Here is a 17,972-nt window from a genome sequence, read left to right as displayed (position 1 = left end):
CAGGCCTTGCTCCTCACACACCATCAGAGAATCCATAGTCACTCCAAAGGCCATCAGTCTAATAAGTATGGGAAAGCCTTCAGTTTGACCTCACACCTGATTCAACATCACAGGATTCATACTGGAGAAAAGATCTTTCAAATGTAACATATGCCAGAAAGCATTCCAACTTAACCCAATGAGCATATAAGCATCCTCAATAAAGAAAAGCCCTATGAGTGTAATGAGTGTGGAGAAGCCTTCCGACAGAAGTCAGGTGTCTTTCATCATCAGAGACATCACGACAAAGGCAAACTAGCTTGATGAGGTGTTCTCTCCTTGTAGAACATCAGAAAGTATACACTGACAAGCAAACAGCAATTTAGGAGAAGTTATTCTGGCCCACATTAGAATTCTTAGGGGCTAGTTAGAAGCTGTTTGCCTCCATGCCCTATCCTTTGCTTTCCTTGAAGTTTGTTTTGGACCCCAATAATTTCACCCTAGACAGTACAGTGAGGTCAGAGTTAACAGAATTGTTCATTACAAGACTTTCAGAATTTTTAATGTGTTAAATGAATGATCATGTATCGCCAAGAAATAGCCTCATCACTTTATGAGGTCTTTGAAATTAGCAGCAAATCAAATGTTCACTGATTTACAGACTTGTGCTGAACAAGGGCAGGTTGATATTTTTGCAAATGATATAGCAACAGACTCCTATAAAACTAATGATCTTTGGAAGTTAAAAAAAGATATCTTGGATTTTAAATTTTGTTGTTGTTGTTGTTTTTATTTTACTCCAAGAAAAAACATTTTAGTAAAACCAATTACGTGAAAGAGAATACATGTTTGTCCTTAATATTGAAGCAGGACTTCTTCATTTAGTAGACTATGATATAGGCAGTTATTTGAAGAGTTTTATTTTTTAATGGGAATTCTAGAATAAAAATAGATCTTTGATTATTTTCTAATTAGATAATAAACATTTTTGAGTATTTATTTAAAGACTGTTTGGTCCTATGATAATGGTGGTTATTGTACAAAACTGGTGTTATTAACCTATTTCCCATGACTCCTTATAAGCTCAAAATAACTTTTATTATGGGAAAAATATGGGCTATTTTGTGACTTATTAAACTCTAAGTCTGTGAGTCATATTCTACCAAGCATTCCATTTTTAGAATCTCATTTAAGAATGTGCAGCTTTTTTTCCCTTTCCTTTCACCTTGAAAAAAAAGGACTTTTTTTTTAAAGAAATCTGATTACATCTATAATTTGAAAGGAAAGACACTTTGCTCTAAAAGATTTTGATAACTTTTTATCCAGAATCAAATAGAGTTTTACACTTAAAAAACTAATTTAAGAGTGAATAGATCAGGAGAACGGCACAGAAAGTTTAAAATATTTGGTTCGTCAAGAGGAACTTCTGAAATTAATCTAACTTCACATTTTGAAAATATGTATGTATCACTAATAATAGTTTATATGTTTCTCACAGTAGTTCTATCAGTTTTGGCTTCATGAATTTTGCTGTTGTTTTTAGGTGCATATACATAAACAACAGTTACATCTTCTTAGAAAAGTGATGTGTTTGGCATCACATAATGCCCTCTTCATTTCTGATAACTCTTTGATAATACATTTTTCTCTTCTTTAGGATTAAAATCACTACTATGCTATCCTACAATTATAATTTAAGTGTTTTTATTGTGATGATAAAAGAACATAACATGTATAATCCTTTGATAGACATTCTTTATATAAGATGTCTTCTTTGTTTCAAAACATATTTTCTTATTGTGAATGGCCTCTAACTATTTGTTTTTTGTTTGTTTTTTGATATGAGGAATTGAACCCAGGGCACTCAACCACCAAGCCACATCCTCAGCCACTCAAGGTGTACATTGAACACCCATTCTTGTAAACTCTTTGCAAGCAACTTTCACATGTCAGTAGTTTAGGTATCTGATACAAAAATGCATTAGGAAAATCCTGCCATTTATAGCTCTCTATAAACAAAGTCGACACTGAAACAAGAAAAAGCTGTTACTCCATGTTAAATGGCACATGCCTCTAATCTCAGTGGCTTGGGAGGCTGAGGCAAAAGAATTACAAGTTCAAGGCCAGCCTTGACATCTTCGTGAAGCGCTGAGCAACTTAGTGTGACACTGTCTTAAAATTTAAAAAAAGAAATAGGCCAGGGATGTGATTCAGTGGTTAATTGCCCCCAGGTTTAATCCCCAGCATGAGGTAAAAAAAAAAAAAAAAAAGTGAAATTTTGTTATTGGGTCAGAAAATAATTCATGCATTCTTTTGATATTATTATATAGGAACAATCCTAAGCCAGGGCCTTTGTTAAATACCACTATAAAGAGAAACAAAACTCAGAGGTCCTTATGCTCAAGATTATTAGATGCCAATGAAGAAATGAATGAATGAATGAATGTAGGTGAAAGTTCAGTGACATGAATGCTTTGATCAATCAAGGCATCAGAATCTATGAAACCTCAAGGAAAAGGAAAGAACTAACCAAGGAGGGTGATCAGCAGTGATCTCCAATCTTAAGTCTGAGACTCAGGTGGTTAGAAATGGCTCATTCTGAGAGAGAGAGAACACAGCACGAGAAAAATGTTTGGGTTTTGGAAGAATTATTGAGTTCATTTTGCATTAAAAGTAACATTTGAACAGCCTCATGAGGGAACAAGAAGCAGTTGGATTTTGACTAGAATGTGGAAATGTTTGGTGGCACCCAAAGCTTTTGTAAAATATAGAAACTTCTTAGAAATAGCATGCAAACTGTGAATAAAAATTATAGGTCCAAAAATGTAAAAGAGGAAATCATAACACACTGAAGTTTTCGAAAACTTACAAACAATATAAATTTCACAAATCTGAAAGTATTATAAACTCTTATTATTATTAATATGCTGAAAGATAAACATATATATCATTTCCTTACATTTCTCCATTACTGCCTGTTTACACAACAAGAATTTTATAATTGTACGCAAAGAATAAAAGATGATTCAGTTTTTTCTCCAATATATTTTACTAAAGTGTACTTGTATTTTTAAGATTCTTGCTTAAAAATACATCTGGACAGCCATCTTAAGTGACAGCCACCATTTTAAGATAAACTTTGCTTTCCCACCCAAGGGCATTTCTGAGAATGGCTTACCACTCCCTCATACCAACCCAATTCTTAACCATCTGCATTAGGACCCACCTGTCTCTAATCCCTAAGCCTGACCCATAAAAGTTCTCAACCTCAAGCCTGTTTTGCCTCTTTCTATCTATACAGAGATGTGCCTTTATTTGTCAGCTCTGACAAATAAACTCGTATGTATCTCTGCCTGGTCTCTGTGTCTCATTTCCTGCTCATCTGTCTCCTGGTTTCTTGATTCCTTTCAATATTATCATAGTTTAGAAAGTTTATTTTGGTCCACAAATCCTCAAAGAGAACTTATGTGACATTTCCTGTAGTATCTTGTTCAGGTCATGCTTCATGACAATGTCACATCCTAGATGAATTCCATTCAACTCAGCCAGGTTCCATCTGTCTTCTCTCTGTATTTAATGGGTTATGGTATACAACTACTGAGAAGCTGACCATGAATCTAGTTCTTTATGGTTCCTGAGAAAAAAGTTCTGTCTTTTTATAGTTTACTCTGGGTTCAAAGATTTTGGTGTCACCAAGTGCAGAAGGTAGCTGGGGGTTGGAGGCATGCAGAGGATTTGAGGTGTAGGCAGCTCAGAATTTTTGAACACCATCAGTGTAAAGAATGACTCCAGGCTGGGACAGTTCTTCATAACTCTGATCTATAACTGGTGCTGTCACTATCCTTCCTATATCTGGAATAGAACACATGGGGCCTTAGAATTAACTCAAGCAAGAAAGAGGATTTAAAGCCAAAGATTCACTCATTAATTGCATTTCTGTGCTCTGGTGCTTTGATGATGAAACAATAATGCACAAGGCAAATACAGAAAACATATGATATTAATTTCCATCTTAGAGAAATTAATATTCTTGTGGCAAAATCCAACTTGTACACTTGCTACTTGCATATAGAGTAGCAAATTTTAATTACAACCAGGTAGCAATCCATCAACATTAAATTCCACAATCAATGTTTTAGGAATAAACGGACAACAGATTCCCACTGGGTAGTTGGAAAGGTTTGATGGAGGAGATGAGGCTTTAATAAGGATTTTAACCACAAATACAACTTACATAAATAAAATAGGTGAAAAATCATTAGGTCTGTGAAAAAACATGTAAGCAGAAAAACTAAAAATATGTTATTAAAATGCAAAGTAATATTCTAAGTAGTTAAAAGGAAGCCATTAACAAAACTGGCTACTTGGATGTTGTTCACATACCACTTACAAAAATAGAATCTTATAGTTTACATTTATACACAAAATGGTTCATTTAAATTTTATCTTCAGGTCAAGTTGAAATGCACACATACACACATAAACACACACACACACACACACACACACACACACACACCACAAATGATTTCTTCTCTTCAATAGTGGATCTGTCAAGCACTATGATTTACAGTAACTGAAGAATGAAGTGCAAAGTCAAGTCTCCCTGAAATATGTACACCAGAATATATTGGTTATGAAAGTTATTGTTCGGTTGGTTTGTTTTCTCGGTGAGTGGCATTGGTAGCATCAATTCCTTAAAATATCTCACACAAAAGAAAAACTCTCTACATGTCACTGGTGGACTGGAATAGTAACAAAGCAAGAAAAAATATATTAAGTGATACTCACTGGACCCAAGATGGGTTCTGCATTATCCACATTATTTCTCACCATCTCACCATCACAAACAATGGGCTGAATGACACAAGTTTGTATGTACAGTACAATCATACTGAATCAGGGATAATATTTTGCTATGAATAGTGACAATTTTTCATCAAAACACAGTTTTACAGTTGAGAATAGGAGATCATTCTGTTTTAACTGGTGAACTTGTAAGTAGATAATGTGATCTATCTTGAAAGAACATAACATTGTTTTTATCTTACTATGCAATCTAAAGAGCTAAACCATATAAGATAAAATTGCTTCTTGGGCCCATTTAATACATACACAATACTTGAACAGTGGTTACTATTTTGATGATGTATTTCACTCCACTTTCTGTGACTTAACAAACCTCAAATAAAAGAGGTTTACTTAAAACATAAAAAATAAAATGAAAAAAAAATCAATAAATGAGATGGGCTCAAACTAAAAACTTCTTCCCAGAAAAAAAGAAATAATCAAAACCATGAAGAGAGAACTTACAGATGGGAGAAAATCTTTTTCACCTGCATCTCAGATAGGATGTTAGTTTCCAGGATATACAACAAATTTAACAAGCTTAACAACAACAAAAATCCCAGTAGATAAATAGGCAGAGGAATTGAATAGACCCTTCTCAAAATAATAAATATGAATGATCAACAAATATATGAAAAATTTTCAACATCTCTACTGATTAGAGAAATGCAAATTAAAATTATATTGAAATTACATCTTATGCCAATTAGAATGGCAATTATCAAGAATACAAACAACAATAAATATTGAAAAGGATGTGTGGAAAGGGGAATACTCATATATTGCTAGTGGGACTGCAAATTGGTTCAACTACTCTGGAAAACAATATGGAGATTCCCTAAAAACTAGGAATTAAACCACCATTTGACTCATGTATCCCACTCTTTGACTTCTACCCAAAGGACTGAAAATCAGCATACTACAGTGACATAGCCACTTTGATGTTTATATCAGCACAATTCACAATAGATAAGCTTTGAAACTAACCTAGATGCCCATCAACAGATCAATGGAAAAAGAAATTGTGTTATATGTATGCAGTGGAATATTACTTAGCCATTAAGAAGAACTTCTTTATGACCTTTATGACTTTTGACTGTAAATGAATGGATCTGGAAACTATCATACTAAGTGAAATAGGCCAATCCCAGAAAACAAAGGTTGGATGTTTTCACTGATGTGTCAAAGCTAAACCACAATGAAAGGAAAGAAGAGAATTTCAGTAGATTAGACAAAGGGAAGTAAAAGGAAGATGCAGTACAGGAATAGGAAAGACAGTAGAATGAATCTTACATAATTTTCCTATATGCTTATATGAAAATACCTAGGTGAATCACATCATTGTATCTACCCACAAGAATGAGGTCCTAATTAGAATAAGATATAGTCTATGCTTGTATAAGTTTATCAAAACGGATTCTACTGTTATGTATAATTTTATCAAAATGGATTCTACAGTTACATTTAAGAAGAACCAATAAAAAAGAAAAAAAGTTTGCATATCACTAAAATAATTCATTCAAATTTTATATGCAAATTCAAATGTCCATGCTTAGTATTACATGTTACCTTTTCTGATAGTCACTTATTCTTAAATACACATCTGTTAAAGCAACTTTTGCATATAAATTTACTTATGGAATTTATAGCATCTGAGGATATAACCCAGTGCCACAGCACTTTTATAGCATATGAAGTTCTGCATTCAGTGTTTGACATTGAAAATAAAAATAACAACCATCATTTAATGAGTGCTTACCTTGCCAGATAGTTTGTTAAGCATTTTACTACCTTTTATTACCTTGTTTAGTACTTACAATGACCTTATGTGCTACCCACTATTACTTTTTTGTTGTTTTATAGGGAAATTGATATTCAGAGGGATTAAAAATAATAAACCAGTTGGACTATAAAGACTATGTTTTAAATGATTAAGTTACTCTTCCATAGCAATGTGTAGAGGAAGGGCATTTCATGGGACCAAGCTAAATGTTAATTTGATTAAAATACTATACTTTTTAAGGATTCTTTTAATTAAGAGTACACATTCTTTAATAAAAAAATAAGAAAAATAGTTGCTGTAAAATAACCTCCCTTCTTTCACTTTTCCAAGGAAAATTAAGACTTATCTAATCTATATTTACTTAATGCTTAATATGTGCAGGTCATATGGTATTACGAAACCATGGGTACCATGATTATAGAAATAAAGTGGCTCAGGACATCTAAATGGTCTCACTAGTTAATTTTGAGGAGAACAGGACTTCTTCGAAAGTGCTTGGAAAATTCTGAGTATATAGATGCATGCGCTTTTCTGAGTCTCAGATTCATATCTTTCATCACATATTCAAAAGGTATAGTGACAACCCAAATAGTTAATCACCACTGTCATAAAGGAAATGGACCAAGGAAATTTGTTAGTGGATCTGCTTATTTAGGAATCCCAGTTAAGATGAGTCCTATGTCAATATGTACTTAAAAATCTTATTAAAACACAGGCTATCCATAGGAATGGGAGATTTGAACTTTAGCATCTCAAAAAGTGTGGGCTTTCCCAGAATCCATGATGTATAAGTGAGGATACCAGAACTTGAGCTTGGGTATAGGCATCTGTATAACTCTTTCCACCATGGAGACCCACCTAGCTAGACATCTGCATTCCCAGGGGTAAAGGGATGATGGAAAAAAAAAAAACAATTAAATCAGCAGATATTATTATTTGTTTATCTTTTCCTTCTTTGACTTTTGTGTTGAAGATTAGTCAAATTATCAAGGTCAAATTATCCCTTTATGGTAGGTCAGTGTTAAGGACAAGTTCATTGCATTAGCCTGTCATATTTGCTCTTTAAAATAAGATATTGTTTTCATCTCTAGGGACAAGGATAACAAGCAAAATGCATTTAAATTTTTTATACTAGATTTAAATTATACTCATTCAGTGTTATCATTGTCTTTATTTAGTATGTTTTAAATAGTGTGAGTAAATAAGTGAAAGGAAGAATTTCTTGGGAATTTAGTTCATAATCTCAAACTGCTTTTCGAGCAGATAGATGGGAATAATTGGATGGTGCTGTTTCAAACCAGACTGCCCAGATTTCATTCCCAGTCTATGTCTACTAAGCTCTCTTACTCTTTTTCTCTCTCTGCCTCTTCATGTCGAAGTGAATAGAGCATTTTAAAATGATACCATAGGGGCTGGGGATGTGGCTCAAGCGGTAGCATGCTCGCCTGGCATGCGTGCGGCCCGGGTTCCATCCTCAGCACCACATACCAACAAAGATGTTGTGTCCGCCGAGAACTAAGAAATAAATATTAAAAAATTCTCTCTCTCTCTCTCTCTCTCTCTCTCTCTCTCTCTCTCTCTCTCTCCTCTCTCACTCTCTTTTAAAAAAAATAAATAAAATAAAATGATACTATGAAGTTCAGCACAAAATATTCAAATCACTTTTGAAATATGCCTGTTACTTTCATTAATGTATTTTAGAAGGATTAAATGTAAAGATTGATAGAATTATTTGGAGCATTTGAAATACATACTGTATTGCATAAGGTAAATGGCCATAGACACTTATAGGTAGTTTTCCAAATTCTGTCTATCATGCAATGCTTCAGTAAATGAGGCATTTTGAAGAGGTTTGACAATATATGATATTACTTACACTGAAAGGTATCTATGTCTTCACCAATATAGTTACATGAAAATAGTTATAGTTATATGAAAAAGTAAAAACTTATATGGGATAGCTATGATTTAAAAGTTTTTAATACCTCTATTCAGCTTTCAGAGAATTGTCTGAACTTACTGCTAATGTATAAAATCATAGATCCCATGCTCTAGAGTAGATCCTAAGAGTTCTACTCTGGCCACATCATTACCCAGGGATGAGTATGCTCTGTGTCCAGGGGAGGGGCAGGCTGGTACCCTTCTAGTTATTCTCCCTATCCCTTGCTTTATCTAATTCTGTGAATAAATGGCCCTGAGTTTGTTTCCAGGGACTGCTTATGGCTTCTTTCTGAGAAGTAAAATATGCCACTGATGAGTAGTATATCTCTATCCTCAACAAATAACCAAGAATTTCCAGTCCCTCGGACTGTCAGCTACGGACTGAGGTATCCACATCCATAAGCCATAGGCATTTTCTGATGCTAAGTGGACCAGGTATAAAAAGAAAAGGGGAGGTGTTCTCTTGAGGCCCGCGCTCCTTCACCCAGCACCACGGACCACCCCACCGACTCCACGGAGGTTGGAGGAGCAAGGTCTCCTGCAGCCAGAAAGTTTCCGAAATGTGCACCTGGGCTCCACCTTGCAGCTTCTGTGGCTCACTGGCAGAGTCAGCCGGGCAGGCCTGCATTCGACTAAAAAGGTGTCCTTGTATGATGACCTGAGAGTGGAGACCAGTGTCTCAAAAACAGAAGGCTGGTCCAAAACCTTCAAACTCTGCAGTCTCAACTTCAGGAGAAGAAAGCAGCCCTCTCTCAAACAAAGAGCTGAAGGATAAAACAGAGAACTTTCCCCAGTCATTGATCTAAAGCCAGGTGGCTCCTCAGATAACCCGTAAATGGTGCACAGCACCACATATAGCAGCAGCTGGCCTGAAGGACACTGTTGCCAGTGGGTTTTCTGCAGGGGAAGTTCTAATCCCCTTAGCTGATGAATATGATCCTATGTTTCCTAATGATTATGAGAAAGTAGTGAAACTCCAAAGAGAGGAACGACAGAGCTGGAAAGACAGAAGGAAATAGAGGAAAGGGGAAAGGAGGCATAAAGACAGACACGGAGCAAGTGGGTTTTCAAGGCGACCAGATCCAGATTCTGATGAGGATGAAGATTACGAGCAAGAGAGGAGGGAAAAGAAGTATGGGAGGAGCTGCCATCGCCCCCACCTACTTCTCTTGTAGAGAAAGACAAAAAGTTACCCCGAGATTTTCCTTATGAAGAGGACCCAACACCTTGATCACCATCTTCCAAAGCTGTATTCCTCCTGCAGTATATGAGGAACAGGATAGACCGAGATCTCCAATTGAGCCTAGCAACTCTTTCCTTGCGAACACGGATGGCAGAGTAGCATCCAAGATCATGCAAAAGTATGGCTTCCGGGAAGGCCAGGGTCTGGGGAAGCAGGAGCGGGGTCCGAGTACCGCATTGTCAGTGGAGAAGACCTGCAAGGAGGGCGTCAAGATCATTGTGGGTGATGCCACGGAGAAGGGCCAGTCTCAGGATCCATCCAAGAAGTCAGATTCAAATCCATTAACTTACATACTTAAGTGTCCTACCAAGTGATCCTACTGAGGAACATGGTTGGTGCAGGAGAGGTAGATGAAGACTTGGAAATTGAAACCAAAGAGAATGTGAAAAAAAAAATGGCAAAGTTGGAAAATGTGTGGTATTTGAAATTCCTGGTGCTCCTGATAATGAGGCAGTACGAATATTTTTAGAATTTGAGTGAGTTGAATCAGCAATTAAAGCTGTTGTTGATTTGAATGGGAGGTATTTTAGTGGAAGAGTGGTAAAAGCATGTTTCTACAATTTGGATAAATTCAGGGTCTATGATTTGACTGAACAAGTTTGATTTTAAAAACTGGAGTTATCGCTGATGAGCTGCAGACTGAACAAATAGAGAAAAAGGCAATGGCCTCTGTGGATATTGAATATTGATACTCTTGGAAGGACTTCTAAGATATATGTTGATTGATCTCTTTTTTATTATGTGATTTTTTAAAAAATAATATATAGTATAAAAATCCTTTAAAAAAAAGAAACAAGAAAAGAGGAGTAAATTGTGGACCAGTTTTTTCTCTTCTTGGATCATTCAGAGAAGTTCGTAAGTATAGCATTTATAGATTAGAACATGAACCAGTAAGCCATGGTAAATGTAAATATGACATGTAGGAAGACATGTGCTTATCAACTAGCTTCATTTAGAACATCTATAATGTCAGGCATGTGGACATCCATCTTTATTCTTCCCCTGGATCCCACTAAAAGCAGGCCTGCTTCCTGGAGTAGCTCTGGTTTCTCCTCAGGTCCAATTTCTTTTCTCAACATTGCCAAGTCTATTAGAATATGAACGTGAAACATAGCCATCTGAAAAACAAATTTCTCCAACACATATTTTCATATTGTTCTACCTGGTGGACTTCTTGCCACCTTATGCAACAGATGACTCTGGCACATCTCTTTAAAGGAGGCTTTGTTGGTATCCCATCTCTCCTGCTCTCATTATTTGAGGCATGTTAAAATGCTTCTTCCTCTGTGTTTTCAATTGTTTAATCCCTAATTCCTGTGTTTGACAAGATTGTAGCTGTTGAAAATAGCTACATGCTTTGATATTATTCTAACATAGGAATCTATCTGTAGTATCTGCTAACTGATTGAATCTATGAAGGGTTCCAGAAAAGTAAGATCAGTCAAGGGTAGGTCATCACAAGAGGAAGAGAAGTCATGGGAGACATGGAGATAGCAATGTCAATTCATCAACCTGAAGCGCAGATGGTAATTGAATAAGAAGGACACAAGTAAAACTAGTGCTATCAGATCTTATGGGATTTTGAACACTACATATTATCACTGAGTTGATTTTGTATTGTGAGTTTGTTGGGAATGTTAATGCAACATACCAAACATAATTCATACACACCAGCAATTCAGTGGACATTGAGAAACATTACTGTGATGCAATGTGAGAAAAGGACTCTATTGAATCAAGGGAAGATACAGTTATTTATCTAAAACTATATACTAATATCCACTTATATCTATTCTTATATGTAGTTGCCTGCTTTTTTTTTTCCATTTTTTTACTACAGAAACAGAAATTATTTTTTTACTATCTTTACAAAATCATAAATTTCAGAAAGGTTTATTGGTAAAATATTTTCATCAGTATTCTTGATATAATCTTTGTTAAAATGTTGGCACATGCTTTATAGGATAGGAGCACAATTCTTTTCCTGACTTTATTTATATTATGTGGATTTACACTTTACAAACAAACAAGTAAAGGTTTCAATAGATTAAATATTTTGCTCAAGCGCCAGCAGGTCAGAAGAGGCAAGGCAACATTGGACTCCTCAACTCTGGCTCCAGAATTGAGTCCCCATGTGTCTTTGCATGGTCTTTCTCCCTCAGTCTTCCACATGCTCTCCTCTTTTTTGGTAAACACAGATCCTAGTTGTTGAATTTAGAACTCAACAGGTTAGGGTTATTTTCTCTAGAATGTTTAGCAATATTTTCAAGGAGTCAATATTTAAATGAGTTGACATTCTGAGGTTCTAGGTACATGTGAATATCTGGAGACACTATTTGACTCACTACAGCCTTTATTAACCTTAGTCTTTGGGGCAAGGTCAAACTGTCAAGAAACCCTCAGGTTCCATATGGCATTTTCTTTCCCCATCTAATAAATGGTGATGACAGCAATATTCTTCCAGGTTTTACTTGAAAAACAATAACTAGTTTATTTTTAGGAATTTGATTGCATTATTTAATAAACAATCAATTTTTTTATTGGTTGTTCAAAACATTACATAGTTCTTGATATATCATATTTCACACTTTGATTCAAGTGGGTTATGAACTCCCATTTTTACCCCGTATACAGATTGCAGAGTCACATCAGTTACACTTCCACTGATTTACATATTGACATACTCATGTCTGTTGTATTCTGCTGCCTTTCCTATCCTATACTATCCCCCCTCCCCTCCCCTCCCCTCCCCTCTTCTCTCTCTACCCCCTCTACTGTAATTCATTTCTCCCCCTTGTATTATTTTTCCCTTTCCCCTCACTTCCTCTTGTATGTAATTTTGTATAACCCTGAGGGTCTCCTTCCATTTCCAAGCAATTTCCCTTCTCTCTCCCTTTCCCTCCCACCTCTCATCCCTGTTGAATGTTAGTCATCTTCTCATGCTCTTCTTCCCTACTCTGTTCTTAGTTACTCTTCTTATATCAAAGAAGACATTTGGCATTTGTTTTTTAGGGATCGGCTAGCTTCACTTAGCACAATCTGCTCTAATGTTATCCATTTCCCTCCAAATTCTATACTTTTGTCATTTTTTAATGCAGAGTAATACTCCATTGTGTAAATGCCACATTTTTTTTTTATGCATTCGTCTATTGAAGGGCATCTAGGTTGCTTCCACAGTCTTGCTATTGTGAATTGTGCTGCTATGAACATCGATGTAGCAGTGTCCCTGTAGCATGCTCTTTTTAGGTCTTTAGGGAATAGACCCAGAAGGGGAATAGCTGGGTCAAATGGTGGTTCCATTCCCAGCTTTCCAAGAAATATCCATACTGCTTTCCAAATTGGCTGCACCAATTTGCAGTCCCACCAACAATGTACAAGTGTACCCTTTTCCCCACATCCTCTCCAGCACTTGTTGTTGTTTGACTTCATAATGGCTGCCAATCTTACTGGAGTGAGATGGTATCTTAGGGTGGTTTTGATTTGCATTTCTCTGACTGCTAGAGATACTGAGCATTTTTGCATGTACTTGTTGATTGATTGTATGTCCTCCTCTGAGGAGTGTCTGTTTAGGTCCTTGGCCCATTTGTTTATTGGGTTACTTGTTATCTTATTGTCTAATTTTTTGAGTTCTTTATATACTCTGGATATTAGGGCTCTATCTGAAGTGTGAGGAGTAAAGATTTGTTCCCATGATGTAGGCTCCCTATTTACCTCTCTTATTGTTTCTTTTGCTGAGAAAAAACTTTTTAGTTTGAGCAAGTCCCATTTGTTGATTCTAGATATTAACTCTTGTGCTATGGGTGTCCTATTGAGGAATTTGGAGCCTGACCCCACAGTATGTAGGTCGTAGCCAACTTTTTCTTCTATCAGATGCCTTGTCTCTGATTTGATATCTAGCTCCTTGATCCATTTTGAGTTAACTTTTGTGCATGGCGAGAGAAAGGGATTCAGTTTCATTTTGTTGCATATGGATTTCCAGTTTTCTCAGCACCATTTGTTGAAGATGCTATCCTTCCTCCATTGCATGCTTTTAGCCCCTTTACCAAATATAAGAAAGTTGTAGTTTTGTGGGTTGGTTTCTGTGTCCTCTATTCTGTACCATTGGTCCACCCGCCTGTTTTGGTACCAATACCATGCTGTTTTTGTTACTATTGCTCTGTAGTATAGTTTGAAGTCTGGTATCGCTATACCACCTGATTCACACTTCCTGCTTAGCATTGTTTTTGCTATTCTGGGTCTTTTATTTTTCCATATGAATTTCATGATTGCTTTCTCTATTTCTACAAGAAATGCCATTGGGATTTTGATTGGCATTGCATTAAACCTATAGAGAACTTTTGGTACTATCGCCATTTTGATGATGTTAGTTCTGCCTATCCATGAACAGGGTATATTTTTCCATCTTCTAAGATCTTCTTCAATTTCTCTCTTTAGGGTTCTGTAGTTTTCATTGTATAAGTCTTACAACTCTTTTGTTAGGTTGATTCCCAAGTATTTTATTATTTTTGAGGATATTGTGAATGGAGTGGTTGTCCTCATTTCCATTTCAGAGGATTTGTCACTGATATACAGGAATGCCTTTGATTTATGCGTGTTGATTTTATATCCTGCCACTTTGCTGAATTCATTTATTAGCTCTAATAGTTTCTTTGTAGATCCTTTTGGGTCTGCTAGGTATAGAATCATGTCATCTGCAAATAGTGATAATTTAAGTTCTTCTTTTCCTATTTTTATGCCTTTAATTTCTTTCGTCTGTCTAATTGCTCTGGCCAGTGTTTCGAGAACTATGTTGAACAGAAGTGGTGAGAGAGGGCATCCTTGTCTTGTTCCAGATTTTAGAGGGAATGCCTTCAATTTTTCTCCATTCAGAATGATGCTAGCCTGGGGCTTAGCGTAGATTGCTTTTACAATGTTGACGTATGTTCCTGTTATCCCTATTTTTTCTAGAGTTTTGAACAAAAAGGGATGCTGTACTTTGTCGAATGCTTTTTCCACATCTATCGAGATGATCATATGGTTCTTATTTTTAAGTCTATTGATGTGGTGAATAACATTTATTGATTTCCGTATATTGAACCATCCTTGCATCCCAGGGATGAATCCTACTTGATCATGGTGTACAATTTTTTTGATATGATTTTGTATCCGATTCGCCAGAATTTTATTGAGGATTTTTGCGTCTAGGTTCATTAGAGATATAGGTCTGTAGTTTTCTTTCTTTGAAGTGTCTTTGTCTGGTTTAGGAATCAGGGTGATGTTGGCCTCGTAGAATGAATTTGGAAGTTCTTCCTCCTCTTTTTCTATTTCCTGAAACAGCTTGAAAAGTATTGGTATTAGTTCCTCTTTAAAGGTTTTGTAAAACTCTGCTGTATACCCATCCAGTCCTGGGCTTTTCTTAGTTGGTAGTCTTTTGATGGTTTCTTCTATTTCCTCTATTGTTATTGGTCTGTTTAGGCTGTCTATATCTTCCTGTCTCAATCTGGGCAGATCATATGACTTAAGAAATTTATCGATGCCTTCACTATCTTCTATTTTATTGGAGTATAAGGATTCAAAATAATTTCTGATTATCTTCTGTATTTCTGAAGTGTCTGTTGTGATATTGCCTTTTTCATCCCGTATGCTAGTAATTTGGGTTCTCTCTCTTCTTCTCTTCGTTAGCATGGCTAAGGGTCTGTCGATCTTATTTATTTTTTCAAAGAACCAACTTTTAGTTTTATCAATTTTTTCAATTGTTTCTTTTGTTTCGATTTCATTAATTTCAGCTCTGATTTTAATTATTTCTTGCCTTCTACTTCTTTTGCTGTTGTTTTGCTCTTCTTTTTCTAGGATTTTGAGATGAAGTATGAGATCATTTATTTGTTGGTTTTTTCTTTTTTTAAGGAATGAACTCCATGCAATGAATTTTCCTCTTAGAACTGCTTTCAATGTGTCCCATAGATTCCGATATGTTGTGTCTGTGTTTTCATTTAACTCTAAGATTTTTTTAATTTCCTCCTTGATGTCTTCTATAACCCATTGATCATTCAGTAACCTATTGTTCATTCTCCAAGGGATGCATGATTTTTCCTTCCTTCTTTTATCGTTGATTTTCAGTTTCATCCCATTATGATCAGAAAATATGCATGGTATTATCTCTACTCCTTTATATTGTCTAAGAGTTGCTCTGTGACATAATATATGATCTATTTTTGAGAAGGATCCATGTGCTGCTGAGAAAAAAGTGTAACTGCTTGATGTTGGGTGGTATATTCTATATATGTAAATTAAGTCTAGGTTGTTAATTGTGTTATTGAGTTCTATAGTTTCCTTATTCAACTTTTGTTTGGAAGATCTGTCCAGTGGTGAGAGAGGTGTGTTGAAGTCTCCCATGATTATTGTATGGTGGTCTATTAGACTCTTGAACTTGAGAAGAGTTTGCTTGATGAACATAGCTGCTCCATTGTTTGGGGCATATATATTTATGATTGTTATGTCTTGTTGGTGTATGGTTCCCTTGAGCAGTATGTAGTGTCCCTCTTTATCCCTTTTGATTAACTTTGGCTTGAAATCTATTTTATTTGATATGAGTATGGACACTCCTGCTTGTTTCCGAAATCCATATGAGTGATATGATTTTTCCCAACCTTTTACCTTCAGTCTATGTATGTCTTTTCCTTTCAAATGCATCTCCTGTAGGCAGCATATTGTTGGGTCATGTTTTGTGATCCATTCTACTAGCCTGTGTCTCTTAATTGGTGAGTTTAAGCCATTAACATTTAGGGTTATTATTGAGATATGGGTTATCCTTCCAGCCATATTTGTTCATTTATGTTACTGAATATGGTTTGTTTTCCTCTTTGATTATTCTCCCCCCTTTACTGTTCTACCTCCCACTGTTGGTTTTCATTGTTATTTTCCATTTCCTCTTCCTGTAATGTTTTGCCGAGGATTTTTTGGAGAGATGCTTTTCTAGCTGCAAATTCTTTTAACTTTTGTTTATCATGAAGGTTTTAATTTCATCTTCCATCCTGAAGCTTAATTTTGCTGGATACACAATTGGTTGGAACCCATTTTCTTTCAGTGTTTGAAATATGTTATTCCAGGATCTTCTAGCTTTCAAAGTCTGTATTGAGAGATCAGCTGTTATCCTGATTGGTTTACCCCTAAATGTAATCTGCTTCCTTTCTCTTGTAGCTTTTAAAATTCTCTCCTTATTCTGTATGTTGGGCATCTTCATTATAATGTGTCCAGGTGTGGATCTCTTATGATTTTGCACATTCGGCATACTGTAGGCTTCTAGGATTTGGGATTCTGTCTCGTTCTTCAAGTCTGGGAAGTTTTCTCGAATTATTTCATTGAATAGATTGCTCATTCCTTTGGTTTGGACCTCTATACCTTCCTGTATCCCAATGACTCTTAAGTTTGGTCTCTTTATGTTATCCCATATTTCTTGGATGTTCTGTTCATGGTTTCTTAACAGTCTTTCTGAGCTGTCTATGTTCTTTTCAAGTTGAAATACTTTGTCTTCATTGTCTGATGTTCTATCTTCTAAGTGTTCTACTCTGCTGGTAGTATTCTCAATTGAGTTTTTAAGTTGGTTTATTGCTTCCTGCATTTCTAGGATTTCTATTTGTTTGTTTTTTATTACTTCTAACTCCCTGTGAAATTGATCTTTTACTTCCTGGATTTGTTTCTGTAGTTCCTTGTCAATGTGATCTTTCATTGTCTGATTTTGCTGTCTCATGTCTTCCTTGAGAGTCCAGATCATCTGAAGCATGTATATCCTGAACTCTTTATCTGACATTCCATCTGTTGCAGCTATTACCTCTTCTAGAGTTGAGTTGACCTGCATTGCTTGTGGTCCTTTCTTTCCTTGTCTCTTCATACTGTTCGCGTTTCTTTCTGCTTACTGAAACTGTTGTGTTATTGAATTTTCCCCCTATATATTTGTATTACTCTTGTATATTTGCAAAGTCTCCCATGCAGGCACGGGCAGGGGCTCTGCTCCTCCTCCAATTGAGGCAATGTGCCTACCACATCGGCAGGCCGCTGGGCCTGTTCTGATGGTTGGTAGCAGGTGCGCCTACCTTGCAGGCGCGGGCGGTGGCTCTGCCCCTCTGCAGGCCGCTAGGCCTGTCCCGTCGGTGGTCGCAGTTCCGCCTCCTTTGCAGTCGCGGGCAGCGGCTCTGCCCCTCT

The 17,972-nt window shown here is 36.2% G+C and overlaps 1 pseudogene across 1 annotated transcript; it reads left to right on the top strand.

The window, feature by feature from the left end:
- Positions 1-223: 223 nt before the first annotated feature.
- Positions 224-10,397, top strand: LOC308634849 (splicing factor 45-like; annotated as a pseudogene). Its single transcript has 2 exons — positions 224-289; positions 8,979-10,397. The product of its transcript is annotated as a splicing factor 45-like (transcript).
- The last annotated feature ends 7,575 nt before the right edge of the window (positions 10,398-17,972 follow it).

The sequence above is a fragment of the Spermophilus citellus genome (genome assembly GCF_964194105.1).
Source record: "Spermophilus citellus genome assembly, chromosome: 2".
Classification (NCBI taxonomy): Eukaryota; Metazoa; Chordata; class Mammalia; order Rodentia; family Sciuridae; genus Spermophilus; species Spermophilus citellus.
The sequence above is the reverse complement of the archived record's forward strand: the minus strand, read 5'-3'. Positions and strand labels throughout refer to the sequence as shown.